This window comes from Schistocerca americana, chromosome 4, assembly GCF_021461395.2.
Source record: "Schistocerca americana isolate TAMUIC-IGC-003095 chromosome 4, iqSchAmer2.1, whole genome shotgun sequence".
Lineage (NCBI taxonomy): Eukaryota > Metazoa > Arthropoda > Insecta > Orthoptera > Acrididae > Schistocerca > Schistocerca americana.
The window spans coordinates 276,743,676-276,757,303 of NC_060122.1; the positions used below are offsets into that span (position 1 = coordinate 276,743,676).

The window sequence follows — 13,628 nt, forward strand, 5'->3', positions numbered from 1 at the left end:
CCTATCTATTGGTATGGCAACATTAAACAATTCACCTGAGAACAAATTACAAAGCCAAGGTATAAAAATTTTTTTTTTTACATTTAAATATTATAGTAAGAGCGCGAAGCCCCGCTACAGTAACTAAAAAATTAGTGTCGAAACCATGCGTGCTAAGCATAAAATGTCTTTAACATAAAAACGCCTTAGCAACTATGTGTCATTAACAAGCATATTACGAAATACAAAGACACACATGTACAATCGCACTATAATAAAGGGACAAAGCAGATAGGGAAACAGCATCGGCCATTTGAGGCGAACTGTGGGTCAACTCCACTGGAGTAAAGGTTGAAATCCTTCGAAATAACTTCTATTTTTTAGTTGCAACTGATCATTTTTGCCATTACATGCTTGTCTCACTTCCTATCGCTCTGCAATGTTACGCCCAAATATTTAATCGACGTGACTGTGTCAAGCGCTACACTACTAATGGAGTATTCACACATTACAGGATTCTTTTTCCTATTCATCTGCATTAATTTACATTTATCTATATTTAGAGTTAGCTGCCATTCTTTACACCAATCACAAATCCTGTGCAAGTCATCTTGTATCCTCTTACTGTCACTCAACGACGACACCTTCCCGTACACCACAGCATCATCAGCAAACAGCCGCACATTGCTATCCACCCTATCCAAAAGATCATTTATGTAGATAGAAAACAACAGCGGACATACCACACTTCCCTGGGGCACTCCAGATGATACCCTCATCTCCGATGAACGCTCACCATCGAGGCCAACGTACTGGGTTCTATTACTTAAGAAGTCTTCGAATCACTCACATACTTGGAAACCAATCCAATATGCTCGTACCTTAGTTAGGAGTCTGGTTCGCAAGATATCATGTGAAAAAAGGGCGAGCTGCGTTTCGCAGGAGCGATGCTTTCTAAAGCCGTGCTGATGCATGGACAGCAGCTTCTCTGTCTCAAGGAAATTCATTATATTCGAACTGAGAATATGTTCGAGAATCCTGCAACAAACCGATGTTAAGGATATTGGTCTGTAATTTCGAGGATCCGTCCTTCTACCCTTCTTATATACAGGCGTCACCTGCGCTTTTTTCCAGTCGCTCGGGACTTTACGTTGGGCAAGAGATTCGCGATAAATGCAAGCTAAGTAGGGCGCCAATGCAGTAGAGTACTCTCTGTAACACCGAATTGGAATCCCATCAGGACCTGGCGATTTATTTATTTTCAACCCATTCAGCTGCTTCACAACCCCAGGGATGTCTATCACTATGTCCTCCATACGGGAATCTGTACGAGACTCAAACGGCGGTCTGTTTGTACGATCCACCTGCGTGAAAGATTTCTCAAATGCTAAATTTAAAATTTCAGCTTTCGTTTTGCTGTCTTCCGTTGCCAGGCCAGACTGATCAGTGAGTGACTGGATGGAAGCCTTCGACCCGCTTACCGATTTTACGTAAGTCAAGAATTTCCTTGGGTTTTCAGCAAGATCTTTTGCTAATGTATGACGGTGGTAGTGATTGAATGCTTCGCCCATCGCTCTTTTTACAGCAGCACGAATCTCTACTAACTTTTACCTGTCCTCATTCTTCCGATCTTTCTTGTACCGCGAGTGCAACTGCCTTTGCTTCCTGAGCATTCTCCGAATTGCGCTGTTAAACCACGGTGGGTCTTTTCCGTCCGTAACCCACTTTTTCGGCAGATACTTGTCCAATGCGTGATTTACAATATGTTTGAAATTTGCCCATAATTCTTCCACGTCCATCGTACCGGAAGTAAATGAAGTCGATTCATTTACTAAGTGGGATGCTAACAACTGCTTGAATACTCTCCTAGCCTTCTTGACCGACTTGCTTCCTTCGTCCATCATAGATGTTGTGCTTTCAAGGTAGCGGAACATCTGTTGTGTGTAGATGAGATGGTAATAAAACGAATGCTGCTCATAAACAAATGATCCATTCTCAAGGTTGAGGTGGCCATATGATGTTAACGTGTTACAGATGTGATCGAAATTGGTCAGCCCTTACTTCAAGTAGTTCACAGTTACAGAACAATTACTCACGAGGCATTTATTATGCATTTGTACAAAACATCTACGTAGTGTTGAACACCCGTGCTTAAGACGAAAGAAGGATCGGCTAGTTAATTTGTCCTAATCACGAACAAATATCTGTCTTTGAGGCACAGGTCACCAAGTAGAATTTTTACGATCACATGCGATAGTGCCCAAACGGCGGTATAATCGTAAAAATGGGAATCAGAAAAGATAAAAGTCAGCTATGACCGTTCGAAACGGAAATGTGGTCTTTGTCTAGGAAATGACTTCAAATATGAACATGGAGATTACGTAGGCCAGTGCGTTGGACCCATTGTCATTTTCAGTTGACTGTGGGCTCTTGGTGAAACACTGTGATTATTACACTAGAAAGCGAACTTTCTGCCTTTGTTTCACAACTTTCATTTTACTCGAAACTGGTCGCATGGTCCAAACGCGTATCCTACTGTTCTGTTATAAAGGACATTATTCTTGATGTGTATTGTACTATGAAACACAGCACCAATAATCAGCACAGAAAATAAATTTTAATTAAAAGTTGAGGGCGTTTCACGTTCTACGCAAGCGTTGGCGTTGTGCGGGAAGCTATTGGACGGCATATGCCGATTAGAAACAATCTTGGAAAGAAATCCGAGAAAAACTTTGAACTATTTGGTACTTGAGACAGCTGATACAGCAACGTCTGCTCACAAAGCTGTGCACAAACTCAATCTGAAACCTTACAAAGCAATGGTAGGAGGTGCAGCTCCTGACCAGTTCCTGATGCGCTATGTCAGTAGTGCAACTGGCTGTTTTAGAGGAGGCATGGGCAAGATTTGGTGACCCACGGGTCTCATTCACATACTTGCTGAACCTCGCGGAGCGCATCATCGGGTGACGCGACAGCAGCGCTCCTAGCGCATGAAATCAAAATGACAGCGTCAGTGGCGTTATTGTTTATGCGTTAATGCACCGATATGATTGGTACACATATCCCAACACGCCAGCAATGTATGTCTCAAAACACGCGTTTCTGAGAGTACATTGATTTTATGTTCACCCCGTCTTCAGATGCCTCCATTTATTTATGTGTCGTGAACATGTACCGTACGAGGAGCAGTCAATAAGTAGCGCAACTTTTTTTCCCCTGAAAGCAGGTAGGTTTTATTCATGATTCCAGTACACCATATTATTCTCCACTCTTTTGGTCACGAAATCCTACTTTGCAATATAAACCCCGTTCAATGCGACGGCCTTTCGTCACATTACTGGGAGGGCCTCTATGAATTATAAGGTATTAAACAGTAGCCAGTTCGGATTTCAACAGGGAGTATCAACAGAACAAGCTATTTTTTCCTTCACCCATCAAATCTTAGAGTCTTTTAATAATAAATTATCTCCTGTTGGTATCTTCTGTGACCTTTCTAAGGCCTTTGATAGTGTTAATCATGAAATCCTCTTAGCAAAGGCTGAATATTATGGTATAAGTGGCTCAGTTGGCTCATGGATTAAATCCTACCTAGCTGGAAGAAAGCAGAAGATCATGCTGAACGAATCTGAGGGGTGCTCTGTGTCATCTAGCTGACGCTCTGTACTTGGCCCCCTTCTCTTCCTCATCTTTATCAATGACCTTCCCTTGCATACTAGCTTTAAAACTCACTTCACTCTTTTCTCTGATGACACCTCTATCCTCATCAACAAAACTCCCAACCTCAATCTTGAGGAACCAGCCAATATTGTCTTTAGTGAAATATTTAATTGGTTTGTAAATAATTAGTTATCACTAAATGTTAATAAGACCCAGTTTGTGCATTTCCAACTAAGGAAAAAAGTTGAGGATCAATTAAGTATTACATTGAATGGTAGTGAGTTACTACAAGTTGAGTCAACCAAGTTTCTGGGTATACACATTGACAACAGTCTAAAATGGTCTGAACATATTTTGCACCTCCACAAAAAACGCAGCTCAGCAACATTCGCTGTTCGTATTATTTCCACTTTATGTGACCGAGACACCGCAAAAACTGCTTATTTTAGTTATTTCCATGCATTATTGCTATATGGCATAGTTTTCTGGGGTAATCAGCCACTATCCAAAAAAATATTCATTGCCCAAAAGAGAGTTATTAGGATAATGAGCGGAGTCCAGCCTAGACATTCTTGTAGGAACCTTTTTCAGAAAATTAGGGATACTGACAACTGCATGCCAATACATCTACTCCCTGTTATTTTTCATTGGTAAAAATGGACAATCGTACAAAACCAATGATTCATACCATCCCCACAATACCAGGAGGAAGATGGACCTCCATTATGAATCAAAAAACCTTACTATTGTACAAAAAGGAGTCCATTACATGAGCTTACAAGGTGTTCAATGCTCTCCCACCATCACTGAAATTACTTATCCATGAGCTTCCCAAATTTAAACAACAGCTCAAACAGTATTTATTAGATAATTCCTTCTATTTGGTAGAAGAATATTTCAGTAGAGTTAACTGTAATTGATTTTTTCATTTACTTATTTGATGTGCTATTGTGCATTACGATACTCACAATCACTGTTAACGTTACTGTGTCTTTCATTTAGCTATTAAGAGCTACCATTTTTAATGTAGTTTTTCTATACTTATTAATGTGTATTTTGTCTTATACGAGATATCCTCTTGCAAGAGGTACTTTTATGTATTCCTTTTGTATTATTTGTAATAATTCTGACACGTCCTACATCCATGCGATTGCCTCGCAGTATTGGATTTATGGGATATAAATAAATAAATAAATGCCCATATGCAGCATTCTACTGACCGGCGTCGAAGCTCAAAATGGTTCAAATGGCTCTGGGCACTATGGGACTTAACATCTGAGGTCATCAGTCCCATAGAACTTAACATCTGAGGTCATCAGTCCCCTAGAACTTAGAACTAGTTAAACCTAACTAACCTAAGGACATCACACACATCCATGCCTCAGGCAGGATTCGATCCTACGACCGTAGCTGTCGCGCGGTTCCGGACTGAAGCGCCTAGAACCGCTCGGCCACAGCGCCCGGCGACGTCGGAGCCAACGTCTTGCTGAATCAGTTCATCATCCACGTACTACTTCCAGCTGAGTGAGTGTCCTTCATCGGGCTTAACAGACAGAATCGGAAGGTGCGAGACTTGTGCTGTAGGGTGGATGAAGTGCAAAGTCCAATGGAGTTTTATGAGCTCCTCTTGGGTGCGTAGACTTGTGTGAGGTGTTGCGATGTCATGTAGAAGGAGACGTTCCTTTGCAGTTTTGTTGGTTGGTTTGGTTGATTTGGGAGCGAGAACAAACAACGAGGTCATCGGTCCCCTCGGATTAGGGAAGGATGGTGATGGAAGTCGACGCTGCTCTTTCAAAGAAACTATCCCGGCATTTGCCTGAAGCGATTTAGGGAAACCACGGGGAACCTAAATGTGGATAACTGGACACGGGTTTGAACCGTCATACTCCCGAATGCGAGTCCAGCGTGCTAACCACTGTGCCACCTCACTCGGTCCTTAGCATTTTTGTAACGACGAACACGCTGAGCAGGTTATTGGTGCACAATAGGGTAAGGTCATCAACCAGAATAACCTTTTCAGAGTCTCAGAAGACGGTCGCCATGTCTTTACTGGCTGTGGGTGCAGTTTTGAACTCTTTCTTCTGAGGAGAGGTATTGTAGCGCCGCTCCACCGATTGCCATTTTGTGTCTGGTTCGAAGTGAACCAGTGCTTTATCGCCTGTGACAGTGTTCGACAAAAAATTGTCACGACCAACCACGTAACGCGTAAGCAATTGTGCATAGATGGTCCTTTGATGCTCTTTATGGTCCTTTGTTAGACGACTAGGGACCAAACTTTGAGTACCGCAATTGGTGAACGAGGTAATTCGTTATTTCCCCTTGTCTGTGCTACTTTACAACAGCAAAATCGTGCACTCAACCGTTGTACTAAGTCGCGACTTGCCTTACACTCCTGCTCACTTCAAAAAGGGAGAACAAGTCGACGAGAAGAAAGCAACCACAGTGCCACTGTTCTCATGCCCATTATTCTCGCAAAACTACAGCGGGAAGGACAGAAGGCGGTGTTGCCTTGCCGTAATAGCAGCCGCTTGATCTGTTAAATCTGCATCCCGAAACATTAGTCTCCTACCGTTGTGTTCCTGACAACGGAACCTCCCCATCGCACCCCCCTCAGATTTAGTTATAAGTTGGCACAGTGGATAGGCCTTGAAAAACTGAACACAGATCAATCGAGAAAACAGGAAGAAGTTGTGTGGAACTATGAAAAATAAAAGCAAAATTTACAAACTGAGTAGTCCATGTGGAAGATAGGCAATATCAAGGACAATGTGCGCTTAGGAGCCGACACGGTAGCTCAGCGTGTTCGGACAGAGGGTTACATACCCTCTGTAATAAAAAAACAGAGTTAATCGATCATCAACGAACTTAATCGGATGTCTTACGACGTCCGCTCCGAGCAGATACAACGAACAAATGTGGACAAAATGAGAATTAAAAAAAAAGGAGCACCGTGGTCCCGTGGTTAGCGTGAGCGTGGCGGAACGAGAGGTCCTTGGTTCAAGTCTTACCTCGAGTGAAAATTTTAATTTTTTATTTTCAGACAATTATTATCTGTCCGTCCGTTATGTTTTCATCATTTTTTTGGGAGTGATTATCACATCCACAAGAAAACCTAAATCGGGCAAGGTAGAAGAATCTTTTTACCCATTCGCCAAGTGTACAAGTTAGGTGGGTCAACAACATATTCCTGTCATGTGACGCACATGCCGTCACCAGTGTCGTATAGAATATAGACATGTTTTCCTGTGGAGGAATCGGTTTACCTATGACCTTGCGATCAAATGTTTTCAGTTCCCATTGGAGAGGCACGTTCTTTCGTCTACTAATCGCACCGTTTAGCGGTGCGGTCGCAAAACACATACACTAAACTTATTACAGTGAATAGAAACGTCAATGAACGAACGGACAGATCATAACTTTGCGAAGATAAAAAAAAAGTAAACTTTTCAATTGAGGGGGTCTTGAACCAAGGACCTCTCGTTCCCGCAGCCGCTCACGCTAACCACGGGACCACAGCGCTCCTTCCTCATATTCTCCTTGATGTTGCCTATCTTGCGCATGGACTACTCAGTTTGTATATTTTGCTCATTTTTTTCATAGTTCCACACAACTTCTTCCTGTTTTCTCGATTGATCTGTGTTCAGTTTTTCAAGGCCTATCCAGTATGCCAACTTATAACTAAATCTGAGGGGGGTGCGATGGGGAGGTTCCCTTGTGAGAGCTGGTCTCCGGATGCGTCGGTTGCGAAGTCCGCTAGCGACCGCTCCACGCCGTACCCTATCTCAGCTGTCGCGCCGTGGGCCGCCAGAAAACCTGTGTCAGCGTGCCGCGTTAGACCGCAGCGGACTTGCGTGTCTGGCACCACCAGTCAAGTACCCGGGATGGCAGACCTTTGCCCTCGAACTAGCACAGTAGTACTGCTTCTGTGATGGCATTTGGCCACTCAGTGCAATGTCTCCGAATGTCGCCTGCGAACAGTAGTTTTCATGAAACTCGCTGGCAGATTAAAACTGTGTGTCAGACCAAGACTCAAACTGGGAACCTTTGCCTTTCACGGCCAAATGCTAATGCTGTACCGACTGACCTACCCAAGCACTATTTACGATTCTCCTCACAGCTTTACTTCCACAGTATTTTATCTCTTATCTTCCAAACGTTGCAGAAACTATCCAGCAAAACACACAAGCCTAGCACTCCAGGAAGAAAGGATGAGGATAGATGGCTTAACCACAGCCTGGAGGATGTTTCCCGAATGAAATTTTCAGCCGGCCCGAGTGGCCGAAGCCGGCACGGTAGCTCAGCGTGTTCGGTGAGGGGATTAGCTGCCCTCGGTAACAAAAAACTGAGTTAATGGATCAACAACGAACTTAAAAAAAAAAACGGATGTCTTACGACGTCCGCCCCGAGCAGATGCAACGAACAAAAGCGAACAAAATGAGATTAAAAAAAAAAAAAAGCGCTTCTAGGCGCTACAGTCTGGAACCGCGCGACCGCTACGGTCGCAGGTTCGAATCCTGCCTCGGGCATGGATGTGTGTGATGTCCTTAGGTTAGTTAGGTTTAAGTAGTTCTAAGTTCTAGGGGACTGATGACCTCAGATGTTAAGTCCCATAGTGCTCAGAGCCATTTGCACTTTTTTTTTTTTTTTTTTTTTTTTTTTTTTTTTTTTTTTTTTTTTTTTTTTTGAAATTTTCACTTTGCAGCAGTGTGTGCAGTGATCTGAAACTTCTTGGCGGATTAAAGCTCTATGAACGGCCGAGACTCGAATTTTGTACCTTTACCTTTAGCGGTCAAGTGCTCTGCCGTCTTTTTATCTCATTTTGTTCTATATTGTTCGTTGAATTTGTTCATGGCGGACGTCCGATGACACTCGGTCAGGTTGTTCGTTGATCCGTTCACTCGTTTTTTTTTTTTTTTTTTTATTACAAACGGTAGCTAAATCCTCTGACCGAACACGCTGAGCTACCGTGCAGGCGTTGTGATGGGCACACAACACCCAGTCCCGTGCCTAGAATCGAACCCGGCCCCCCTGCATGATGGACGGTAACGCTACCGCTACACCATCTGAGCTACCCAAGCACTTTCACGGCCTTCGCTCATAGTGATACATCCGCCAAGTTTGAAAGGTAGGTAATGAGGTACTGAAGGAAGTAAAGCTGTGAGGAGCGGTCGTCTGTGATGCTTGGGTAGCTGAGTCAGTAGAGCACTTGACGCTAAAGGCAGAAGTCCCGAGTTTGAGTCTCGGTCGAGAAAGCAATTTTAATTTGCCGGGAAGTTTCACATCAGTGCACAATCTGCTGCAGAGTGAAAATTTCATTCTGCAGTAGTTTTCATATTTGTTGCTCATATGCAGTTCTACAACTTCTCTTTATTTTATTAGTGTATGGATCCTTCAGCTATATTAAATATCTCACTTTACATGCAGTCGTTTTCGGCGTTCCCATGCACCATTTTAGACCTCTGCTGAGATGCACTACTTGTGAAAGATAATACGGAAGATTACCTTTAAAACTCTGGCAGCTTAGATGCAGTCCGATTTAAATAAATTTGCATTTGACAGGTCTATAACAATGGGAGCTGGGCATTGTCGCTAATTCTTCTTAGATGTGAAACTATTCTGGGCATATAAATTTCGCCTCTTTCTTGCCTTATTTAAAATTACGAGCAGATTTTCGACACGCTTAGAGACGCTATAGAGATATATACCATATGTTACGTGATTTTCATAGGAGGTACACACTGTGAACTCTATATTTGGTTCTATTTAAATATCGTCAAAATTGTAAAAACCTTTCTCGGAGCGTATAAGTGGCAAACGTAATGCGATGCTCAACTTTGGTAAGATCCGTTGTCGAGCGACTATTTTGAGTTTTGCTAATCAAGGGAGAAACATTAATTCATAGAGTTTTCCAGATATGGAGTGAAAGTTTGAAACTCTCTTCCAGACGGAAAAATTTCACCCGATAACTCTGATTGAGAACAAATTTTTACAGCTCTATAGAGACATATTTTCAACATTAATTTCAGATATCTTACGTGACGGGAGATGTTTAATGAATCAGTACAACTTCACACCAGGAAAGTGCTGCATGTTGTCATCTTTAGATATCAAATTCCACGTCAGATCCGTAATGAAGCTGTAACTGATTCCATCTGGCGACTGTCATGTAAGAAGTAGCAGATACGGTAACACGTTAGCTTCGAAGCAACAACAGAGAGCTACTTCTATTGGAATATGGGACCGCAATCCCCTCCACTCAATCGACCAATAGAAGCCAAAGGAAACGTCCCTTTACTAATTTTCATTTGAAAAACTGAGTTTAATGTCTGACTCTATCATTTTTTAATGTCCGCACTCAGTTCTGTCCTTATTTAATATAAGCTGCGCATCATTCGGTAATATATTATTGTTGCGCTCTAATTTTCTTGGTGATCAAAACCAATACAATTAGTCAGACTCAATGATGTAATGCACCAGGAAATTAACGAAAGAGTCATAGGCATGTGCAGCCATCAAAAGCAAACAGTTCGAGTTGACACAGATCCAGAACGTTAGTTTTACTGCATGAACACGAAAATTTAGTATGCTGTAAACTTTTTTTTCCTTTCAGCATTTGGTGAGGGATGTCAGGGAGGAAAAGTTTTGTAAAGGTTGCTAATTATGTGTAAAGTTTGTTTCAAGCCGCTAACTGCTCTCATTCTCAAAGCCTTGACGAATATAGTCTGGATAATTAGGGCGGTGTGAGTTAAATACACTGCATCACGACATATACATAGTTTATGATACAAGATGAAAGGAAAAGTTTCATGTCCAGTCAATAAGGACATCGGCCTATAAAACCTCCAAAGTAAACGTCGCTATACAAATTTACAATAGTCTTCCGAGACCGTGACCCGGGTTAGCCGTTTAGTAATACAGATAAGGAATTTGCTAGGAAACATTGCAGTTGATAGTGAAATTCGACTAGCATTGTCGATCATGTACAGGTCTTGCTGTTCATTAACGTGATAACATTTTGATGGCACCATAATATTTTCTTCCGCAGATAACTGAAAATTACCAAGTAAATCAAATAAATTTCATGCAATTGTCACGAAGTCTTCAGAAACAATGTCTTAAGCGAACCCAACTACAGAGCCCAACAATGTGACTGAAGAGCTTCGGTATTTGACTTCCCTATAAAATCGCAAATATTGTAATGTAGTGGAAGAATCCACCGTAAAGTCTTGCTTCCTTCTGTATGTAGCACTAACACATTAACAGAATCTCTGGTAGTGTACTGTAGTTGAAAAAGTTCTAGCTTTCTTGAAAATAGGAACGAAAGGTATTCGTTTTATAGATTACAGTAGTCTGTTCATCAGTGCTAAAAGCACAAAATAGAAAACCAGCATTAAGTCGTACTGGCATATGTTTTCTTTTATGAAGCTGCAGTAAATTACAATGTTTACAGATAGCTTAAGACATCATGGCATGATGAGATAATTTATGATAGTTTATTCAGTTGAGCAATCTAATAATACAGCTAAAGAGCTATTAAAAGTATTGAGTGTAGAGTAGGTCTGCCCATAGAGTAACACTCTTAAGGGAACAAATGAATCATTGCTGCCAGTGATCATAATTGCCCTGCTGTTTAATTCATAAATACACCAAATGTATATTGATATAACTGATATTATATTTTCATTATTTACTGAAATGTTCTATTCTGATATTAAAAGTTTAGATGAAAAATGTAAAAATTCATCATAGTAAATAAAAAATTCAACGTAGTTTGATTACGGAATTAATGCTATTTCAATTTTAAAAATTGCTTAAATCATTTTGCTTGTGACAGCACTTTCCAATTTGCAGATGTGTATTTGAGTATATAATATTTACAAATACGTTTAGCTAGAAAATGTGCTGGTTTTGTAAATCAGTTGATGTTCTTCACTTTACACTAGTCATATGCCTTGAATCCTGCATGCAATTGTCATCTTGTCGTAACTTAACATTAAAAAAGTTGTTGTTTTACAGTGCTGTTATTAATTACCAAATAACATACCAGAGTAACTTTAATCATAGCTAGACATTGTGGTCATAAAACATCGATCATCTAAATAACTACTTGCTGTGACTCCTATTGTTGATAGTGAAATCACTGGAGGAGAACTGACAAAGATGCTGATGGTTTTTGGGGGGAAGGGGGCTGATGTTGAATTTCTCTTGGTGTATATGGTGTTTAAAGAAATGTTTCCACACTTCCACCACATCTACATTATATGATTCCATGTCCCCATTATCTTTCTTTCTTCAAGTTATAGAAGTTCTTTATTTTCTAATTTGTATCTGTTGTAAGCCCTACTTGACTTTGATCCTGATTAGCTACAGTTAGAGGCACCATTGTATAATTTTACTATTTGAGGAAAATGCAGCTGAAACCTCTTGCTTTATTCAGATTTGTGGACAGTTAACTGAGCAAGATGTAAAATGATCATACAGGTTTTTCTGTGTAAGTAAATTCATGCCTAAGTTCACTGTCATTATATCGACTACGAATTCAAAGATTTTGTGTAAATCGTCTGATATGAATCATTTGGACAACACACTCTGAATATTATGAATCCAGTTTTCAGAGACACAATTACAGTGAATACTGATGAAAAGAGTTGCTAACATCTGTGATCCATGTATCTCATACGACAAAGAGAGAACATTATTTAATGCAGAGAATTAACTCAGGTCAAGACTGAAACATTCACTATAAAAAGTATACAAAATTCTTCACTGTGTCAACAAAAAGGTAAATGCCAGGTATCATGTGCAAAAAAATTCAAAATTCCAAGAATAAAGCAAAGGACGTTCGGAGTATTATTAGACACTAAAGTACAAATTCCGTAAGACAAATGATAACTCCCAGATAATAGGAGAACACAGGTCAAAAAATGTACCTTCAACAACCAGTTTATTAGACTTACTTGGACAGTCATTGCAATCTCCACTACCAGACACTTGTTTTGCCAAATCAGTTGTTAAAGAAACCAGAAGAAGAATTTGGTAATTGAAATGCAATAACTGTTCTGGTTATGATGGCACTCTCTTCAACAAAAGTGATAAGATCTCATCAGTCTTGTTTCCTTTTAACCTAACCAGTCTTACAATGAGGGTCACTGTTCTCAATTTTAAAAGTTCAGTGAGATTTCTGGTACTCGTATTTGATGAGAGATTGATATGGTTACTGCACCTGAATAATATAGAGGCCAAAGACCGAAAGACATTTAATGTATTTAAATTCCTCAGCCACATGTCATGGGGAGCAGATAAAACATGTCTACCCAATTTGTACAAGGCTCCTGCCTTGATTGTGGCTGCTCAGTTTATGGCTCAGCTATGTCCTCTATTTTCAAATCATTGTTGCTGTTCACCATGCTTCAGTAGATTCGAGCCTTCAGAAATGGACCATAATTAGTGAGGCCGTTATGGACACACAAGAACCAGGACCTAGTGGTCTTAGTTCGCACCATGTATTTGTGTTTCTTTATGGTGGTAGACTCTTCCACCACCCTAATTAATAAGGATACTCAGAATTCTACTTAATTCTAAAGTCTGTATTAAACCGATGTTAGCTGTTTAGGTATGTGGACAGCTGATATTTTTCTGTGAAAAGTTACATAAAAGTTTTGTTTGAAGTATTGGATGAAAACTGCAGCTGAGAAGTTGATGAGGCAGAGTAATGGCTTTTTTCAAAGTAACTAATCTGTTGTTCCCACAATTATCACTAGATTAGCACTAGTCATAATTTGTTTTCAGTATAGTTTACAAAAGTAACCTGCAGTGGTCATTCCTGCCTTTTGATAAGACATTCCACATCACTGAAAGTTCCCCTCCAGGATGAGGTTTACAGATCACAGTGTAAAGAGAAACTTCCTGTTATGCCTATTATAGAGATATGACAACAACTGACAACAACCTTGTAGGGTATAAAAAAGTGTTGAACACTTTTAACACGCAAT

General features: G+C 40.6%; 1 protein-coding gene across 1 annotated transcript in view; it reads left to right on the forward strand.

Annotated features, from left to right (window-relative positions):
• The window catches only part of LOC124614059 (laminin subunit alpha), a 402,758-nt gene that overhangs the window by 116,234 nt on the left and 272,896 nt on the right, over positions 1-13,628 (forward strand). The window lies entirely within an intron of this gene.